Source organism: Saccopteryx bilineata, chromosome X, assembly GCF_036850765.1.
Source record: "Saccopteryx bilineata isolate mSacBil1 chromosome X, mSacBil1_pri_phased_curated, whole genome shotgun sequence".
Lineage (NCBI taxonomy): Eukaryota > Metazoa > Chordata > Mammalia > Chiroptera > Emballonuridae > Saccopteryx > Saccopteryx bilineata.
This window is the reverse complement of record NC_089502.1, coordinates 129,370,023-129,378,726: the sequence shown is the minus strand read 5'-3', so window position 1 is coordinate 129,378,726 and position 8,704 is coordinate 129,370,023.

Sequence of the window (8,704 nt, the reverse complement as noted above, 5' to 3'; positions counted from 1 at the left end):
GGAAATCTCCTCAATGGCAAAAGGAGAATGCATTTGGGGGAAGTGTTTCAGTTCTTTTTCCTTTCTTTTTCTTTTCCAAGTAAGAGGAGGGGAGACAGAGAGACAGATTCCCACATGTGCCCTGACTGGGATCCACCCAGTAACCCCCATCTGGGGCTGATGCTCTGCCCATCTGGGGCTATGCTCACAACTGAGCTATTTTTAGCACCTGAGGCAGAGGCTCCATGGAGCCATCCTCAGTATCCAGGGTCAATGCGCTTGAATCAATCAAGAGAGAGGGGAAGAGAGAGAGAAGGAGGGGATGGGGAGAGGTGAGGCAGATGGTCACTTCTTTTGTGTACCCTGACTGGGAAATTGAACCTGGGACATCCACAAGCCAGGTGGGCACTCTACCACTGAGCAATCTGGCTAGGCCTTGCTTTTTCTTAAGGAGACCTATGAAGGCCAAAGAATGTTTCTCTGGACATTGTTGTGTTTGGCGGTGATGTCTGGAACTGTGGCAGCCATCTTATTATTATAAGGGGAATTAGCCTGAGGACCTCCTTGGAATAGGAAAGGAGACAAAACAGATATTGGAAAAACCTGATCCTTAAAGTGGCACTGAGCCTCTGAAATAACCAACTACGGAGCTGTCTCTTGATTTTTGGTCAATAAAATAAAATAGTATTTCCATACTTTTAACATTTCTTTGAGTTTATTTGTGTTCTGCCTGCAATCAAAGGTAGTCAAATTGATACAGCAATTTTAGAATAAAAATGTTTTCCTGCCTTCCTCTCCTGATCTGTTGCTCACAGATGACTGAGTTAATAACACATTTAGTTTTCACGCAAGAATGTTTGATATAAAATATGTGAGTTTTCACTTATGTGATTTTGTTTTTCTTCAATAAGAGAAGCCAGCCTAAGAAATTGGGATCCATAAAGAAAGGCATGATTAATAAAATGCCTGATGTTGGGCTATCTCTGCAAAGCCCAACAAAGAAATTCCCCCTGGACACCTCAGGTTTTATCTATTCTTTTCTTGGTAACTCACTATCAAAGACAGAATTCTTGATTAAAAAATGAAAATGGATTCTGCCTTTAACAAGATCAGAGGCACTAACTAACAACAATGCAAGTTACATCTAAAGCAAATGAACACCAGATGTATGGCTTACCAGAAAATATGGATAAAGAAAGAGTTCAGCATTGTTTATCTCTAACTTTTAAAAAGTTATAATGGAAAATAGAACCATTAAAGTAAGATCAAATTTAGAGCCTGCAGAACAATATCTTTTTTTTTCATCTCAGCTTAGAACACTAAATCAGAAATGACAATTACTTTTGCTTATGCTTATCTCAAAGACAGCCAACTAATGTGACTGGATGTAAGCTTATTCATCCTCATGAATGTAAATACAAAATTTAGAGATAGTGCACTGTCTTGTGCATCTGTCTCCTCTAAAGGTGGTAGTCTATTCAGTTTAATAAGCTCATACGTAATATCTACAGTGGTCAAGTCTATGTGCTAAGTTTTTGAGGGACAGAGAGGTGGATGGATATGAGGCGAAGACAAACAAGGAAATTGATGGGTGAGGAATCTAGTTCAAAAAGTCTGCAAAATTAATTAGAATGTTAGTTTCTGATGCTATTTAATGCTGAATCTAAGCAAGCTATCAAAGGCAAAGAGAAAGGAGAAGCTATCTTCAGCTGGGGAAGGAGGAAAAATTTCCATGAAAGGATAATATTTGAACCTTGGGAAAATATGCAGGGCTCCAGTAAGTAAAAAAAAAAAAAAATGGGGGGTGGGATGAGGTCTTTTCCTATTTGATGAATTAGGTGAAAGATTATATTGGGGAAAATATTAACCAATGGGAAACTTTTAAAAACCTAATGTCTAATATGTACACCAAACTAGAATCTGTAAGGAGGGAATCAGGCAACACAATTTTATAAAATGTTGTGCAACCAAGACCAAGACTGCACAATAAGGACCTCTCTGATCTAGGCTCTTCTCTCTCCTCAATACTTATCACCTGTCACTCTGATTGCTCATGGTGCTCCACACATCTGAGCTGTTTTTCCTCCTGACACACCTCCCCTGGCTACTTCTATCCATTTCAAGGGACTGAAATGTGATTTCTTCTGTAAATATCCCCAACTGTTGAATCAAAATGAAATCCTGCTAAAAATACCCACAGTTTTCCATTCAGTTCCTTCTTAGTCCTTATCACAATGTATAATTATATTTGTGTGACTGTTGGTTCAAGTCTTTCTGGCACCTAACTAAAAGAGACATGATGGGGGACCATGTTAGTTAGTTGCATTTGCTCTCTGTCTGCAATTTCTAACACAATGGCTAGTGGATAGTAGGTGTTGCAGCAAAACGTGAGCTGTGACCTGAAGTTCATATATTATTGTAAGCCAATGATTATTAAAAATAAATACAAATTTAAAAGTTATGGTATGAATTAATGTTAATGAACACATCAGAGAATGAATCAGCTATTTTAGGGCACATGAGCAGATGTGCAAGCTATAAATTGTGGACTGTATGGAGGCACTTTATCAGAGATACTTTCCCGTAAAAATATCAGCCACCCACCCACGTCTTTACTACCTTGTTTTATTTTTTTCACAGCAGATATCACCATTGACACATTTATTTATTTGTGTAACATCTGTCTTTTCCTGTTGGAATTTTGAGGTCTGTAAGAAAAGCCCTTCTTTTCTTGTTTACTGCTGAGTCTTCAGTATCCAGAACAATGCCTGGCATATATCAGGTGTTTGATAAGTATTCATTAAATAAATGACATGGTGGATGTGGTTTGTTTTGTGAGTTCCAGTGAACCATCCAGGTTGGCCTAGAACTGATGTGGGGCTTTCACTGCTAAAATCTGGAAAGTATGGGCCAACTGGGATGAGCTGTTCAGTCTAGACTGCAAGTACATTAGTAGAGATTGGGATCTGTAATGGGGGAAAAAGGAAGGATCAGAATAAATCCAGAATGTTCAGAACCAAAGGAGGTGATGGACTTGCACGTGTATCAGTATTTTGAGGAGGATGTTAATTATAATATGGGCAGAGTATACACGATGGATTAGATTCAAACAGTAGGAAGGGGGGAAAGTTCTTTTGAGGATGCTTTTTCAATTGCTCGAGAAACGGCAATAAAGACCCATGCAAGAAAAGGGGGCTAAAATACAGAGGGGATGGCCTGATAGCTAACATGAACAACGACTGCCAGTCAGGGCTAATGGAGAGAACGTGATTTGATGAGTGGCTTCAGCCTTCTGTGGTTGGGCTGGGAGGGCAGTGAGATCTGGCAGCATTGCAGAAGAAGGCATGATCCTCATAGCTCTGTAAGGCTTGGTGCTTTATTTGAGCTCTAAAAAAAACTGAAAGTGTCACACTGCCAATGTTAAAGAGTGACTCAGGTACCTGAGCAAGACTGGGTTGAGATTTCCTTAGAGGCATTTTCTTATCTATCTTTTTGAGATGCATAGACGTCTGACAAGTACATACCTATGGAGTGTGCACTTTTTCCTTCCATGCTGCTGATTTATTCAAGGCAATTTCCCAATGCCATTTCTACAATAACCGAAATTCATTTTATGATTTTTTTTGTTAAAAAGAAATGAGAATTGTCTACCTGACTGATGTAATAAAAAAACTACTGAAAATGCCTTATCCAAAAAGGTTATTTAGTTATGTAAATACTTCTAAATGTCCTATTCTTATGTACTACAACATCAAATAAGTGTGTGTGTTCGTGAGAAACAGAGAGCAAGAGAGAGTGAGAAAGAGAGAAAGAGAGAGAGAGAGAGAGAGAGAGAGAGAGAGAGAGAGAGAGATTCATTGAGCACAAAAATGAATTCAGTTTGTCTGGCTAGTTTGTCTGTTACTGCCTTCCTTATCAGTTGGTTTCCTCTCAAAGTTGTATGTTTAGTAGGAAATACTATTTTTAATTAACAATATTGTGCACAAACCTGTATATATTACGCATGTCCATCTGAAGAGAGAAATGGAGAACATGCATCATATTTGAATTTACAAGATATGGGAGGTGATAATAATGATCCCAATTCTTCTTTCCTCTTTGAGTCCAGGCCATGTTCAATGTGGCTGTCTAGCTCTCCCTGGTAAAGATTTGAAGTCTATTTCCCAACCTCTTGATTTTACATTAGACCACACAACTTGTTTTGGCCAATGGAATGATAGCAGGTCTTCTGTGTGAAAATTCTAGACAAACTCTTTTATAATTCGGCTTTAATCTCTTGTACTTGAGATATTGTCATAAGGAAACATGCCCAGGTTAGCCTGTTGACCTCAGGAGGAGGATGAAAGAGCTGCTCCAGCAAATTTACAACTGTCAAGCTTAGCCTAGATCAGACCACCTACAAGTCTACACTTAGACATAAAGGGAACAAATGCTTATTATTACGTGCCACCAAGATATTTGTCATTGGTTGTTACAACACATATTGTTATAAGGGTTGGCCACTCAAGGAAACTAAATATAGTGGTTTTAGGAGAATTAATCATTTGTACCACCCAAATAAAAATGACTAACTCTAGATATTTAGAATTCACATGAAAGAAAAGACTAAGAAGTGATATAGTTTTATTTTTATGTACCAACTGCATTTTATAGAAATACAAGTAACTTCCAAAATGTATTTCTTGACAGCTTAGATAATTACAAATTCAATTTATTTGGAGGAAAAAGTTACATAAAAGGTTTTTGTGAAGTTTTTAATTTGCAAAAGAAAATAGGATGTTTGATAGCAAAATGCCTAAGAGGCAATTCCCTGTACTAAATTAATTTGCTTACCAGGTATGTGACAACAAAGCCCCTATTTTCATGTTAGCGGGGAGCTTCCTTCTTCCTCCGCTCTTCACCCTGTCTCAGCTGATCTCACTATGGTAATGGGTACCCTCCGGGTTGGGAGCCCCCGCATACATCACCTAAATCTGGTATGTGTCAACAAAACCATATAGTGGTAAAAATAAAAGCCATTATGGCTGAAGGAAAAGACCAGGTGGTGGAAATAAAGAGAAAACCACACTAGATTACCAGTCCTCTTTGCTTTACAACAGTGCTCAGAAGTCCCCTGTTCGTTTCAGATACATAATCTCCATTGTATCTTACTATTCTTGCCCCAACTCCTGTTGCTCCTTCTTTAAGCCCTTCTTCTGTACCTCGCTTTTGTTTAGTACATATCCAAGACATGAAAACCATCATTATATAAGGCTTAGAAATGAAGACAAGATGAGTGTGCCTTTCCATTTTAGTTGCTTTTGGTGCATTTTTGGAATGGAACTCAAACTTACTTTCTGATAGATAACCGCAGGTTAGTAACTATTATCCATATACCATTTGACTATCTGTGTCTTATGTTATAAATCAAGAAAGTATAAAAACATATCTGTACTCAGATATGTCATTTCTGATAAACTATGAGAATGACACCCTGAATATTGCAAAAACAAAACTTTAAGGATAAGAAAAATAACAGCTCCCTGTGAGGTCCAGGTTATTCATGTTCTCAGAGAAGACTGAGATGTTCCCAGAGATTCAACATGTGCCCCATTCCCAAGTGTAAAGAGAGAACAAAACTGAATGTTCAGATTTTACTTTTGTGAGGATGACTTTTGATCTTTACCCATAATCTTAGCAGATAGAATACAACAATTACTCTATCAGCTATGGTTTTGAGCTATGTAACATGGATAACAGGAAATGTCTTCTGTTACGGACCTAGAACAAATATTGTTCTATTTCAAAACAAGTGTTACATAAGAATACTAATAGAAATCTTAAAAAGGACAAAGTATTTTTGTGTTATAAAATATTAATTCCCTACACATTCTGTTAAAGATCAGGCAACATACCAAGTTCAAAAAATCCATCAATTCCAATGATATTGACAGTAGTGACATCACATTTATACAGTAAGTTCCTCTTACTTCAACTATCATCTTCTATGCTATAGCTTTTTAGTAATTAAGCTAAATATCACTATACAGTTGATATATTCTGTCTACTATCGTGTGCATCTCAATGAAAGCCTTAAAAATTACAAGAAATAAACAAAGACAAGCCCATTTTGTAGGTCCATGACATGTCCATCTCTGTAAAACCCTCTGTCTGAGACATAACTGGAATCTAAAATATGGGTTAGGATTCAAGGTTACCATAACTGGTTAGGCCACAAAAAAGGGTTTAGGGACTTCTGATTCTAAGTTGGTTTTTGTTGTTTTGGTGAAAAACTGTTATTCCTTCTTTCTTTGAACTCTGTTGATAGGCCAATATAAAATCAAATCTCTATATGCACAATGGAAGACACGAACACAGGTTAAAATATCAAAGAAGAGCACAAACTTTGAGTTTCCTGAGTTCAAAGCCACTTTATATTTCCAGAGATGGTCCTTGCCCAAAAGAAATTCTGGAGATGGTCCTGTCAGTGATCTGTTCTCCAAAATAATAGTTGAAGTGTTGTCATTTTTATCAGCATCACTAATTTTTGAGTGACTTCTGTCCTCAATATCTCTAGTGAGTCAGAGTTTCTGAGATCACTCAGATACTGGAAGCTCCTAGCATAGGGAGTCTCCATATGCCATTATTGAAAGTAGCTCTAATATGTTTCTCTATTCATTGTGGAGACTCCCTTGCTTCCTGGAATAGCTCCATGGCCCTGGGGAGCTGAATCACCTGATATTTCTCTCTTGGCACTAGTTCTGAGGAACAAGTTCCCGGTAGAGCTCTCAAAAAACCTCATGGTTGCAGACAATAGCATGGGGATTACAAGAGAAAGGGGGTGGGATGGTAGAAGGGGGTAAAGGGGAATAAATGGTGATAGAAGGAGACTTGACTTGGGGTGGTGAACACATAACACAATATACAGATGATGTGTTATGGAACAGTACACCTGAAACCCTATGGAATGCTATTAACCAATGTTACCCAATAAATTGAGTAAATTAAAAAAAAACTTAAAGAGAGATCAGAAAATTATGCTAAGTGAAATAAAACAGGCAGAGGAAGACAGATACCATATGATCTCACTTCTGTGTGGAATCTAATGAACACAATAAACTGAAGAACAAAATAGAAACAGAGGCAGGGTCACAGGGAACAGATGAACAGCTGTCAGAGGGAAGGGGACAAGGGGACAGGATTAAAGAATGTGACGGGATTAGCCAAAATTATATATATCACATATATACAGACAACAGGGTAGCAATAACCAGAGGGAAAGGGGGGTGGAAGTAGGAGGAGGGGAGCCAAGGGGGTAGAACAGGGATAGAAAGAAACTTTGTATGGGGCATGGGGGACAAGATGCATTGTGTAGAGGTTGTTATACTGAGTGGGACACTTGAAACCATTTCAACACAATAAATTAAAAATTAAAATTTTAGGCCCTGGCCGGTTGGCTCAGTGGTAGAGTGTCGGCCTGGCATGAGGAAGTCCCCAGTTCGATTCCCGTCCAGGGCACACAGGAGAGGCGCCCATTTGCTTCTCCACCCCTCCCCCTCTCCTTTCTCTCTGTCTCTCTCTTCCCCTCCCGCAGCCAAGGCTCCATTGGAGCAAAGATGGCCCGGGCGCTGGGGATGGCTCCTTGGCCTCTGCCCCAGGCGCTAGAGTGGCTCTGGTCGCAACAGAGCGACGCCCCGGAAGGCAGAGCATCACCTCCTGGTGGGCGTGCCGGGTGGATCCCCGTCGGGTGCATGCGGGAGTCTGTCTGACTGTCTCTCCCCGTTTCCAGCTTCAGAAAAATACAAAAAAAAATTAAAATTTTAAATTAAAAAAGAGATGGTCAGTAAAAGTCACCATGCTAATAAACCTTACAAAGAATTCAAAATCCTCTATTGTTGTTGGAAATTGTGGGTGACAACTGCACAGGATTACCACACCACTCATTGCTGTCTTCATCCCCCTCTCTGTGTGTTCTTTGATGTGGCACAGGTCTGTTATCTCAACTTCAGGATAGAATGGAGATTGCCTACTTGCAAAGGTTGGATCCCCAGTGGTAACAATTACACTTCTTCACTCATCAGGGTAAAAAATACCAACTTGGAGAGCAGGGGAACATTACTGCCACTTGTAATGGCTTAAGGGACCCAGGCCAGTTCTTTGATTTAGCTACCAGCTTCCTGTAGTCCTAACAACAAGAGAGATAACTTGACCCTCAGCTCTATTGACAGCTTTCAGAAATGGGCCGAGTTCTTGTTAGCTTTCAGATCTTATAAAAATTCTAAAGCCTGAGACTTTAAAGAAAATTCTTCCATTTAAATCTAGATCTTTGCAATCCTATCTGACTTTTGAACATAATCTGGGTTGGCAGGGAAACAGGCAAGTGGGGAGGGGAATTTTTACCCCAGAGAAGAATGCAGATTGTGTGTATAAATTTTGGTGCTTGCAGCGCTGCGTTCTGATAACACATTTGTTTATGATGATGAAGTTCTGAAACTGATTATGTGTAAGATCAAAAACCAGCATACTACTTCAGTTGCCTTATCACTCTGATTTTTCAGGCAAATTACCTATCATGCTTACTGTCAGTTATTATTTGAGGTGGGGTAGGTTTTAGCAATGGAATTAAAGTTTATACTTAGTTGCTGGAATCTATGATATGAAGCTTTTCATACTTTGCAGTACACTTAAACCAAAGCAACTGAATTGAGACAGTTTATGGCCCAAGGGACCCCATATCCCACCTTAT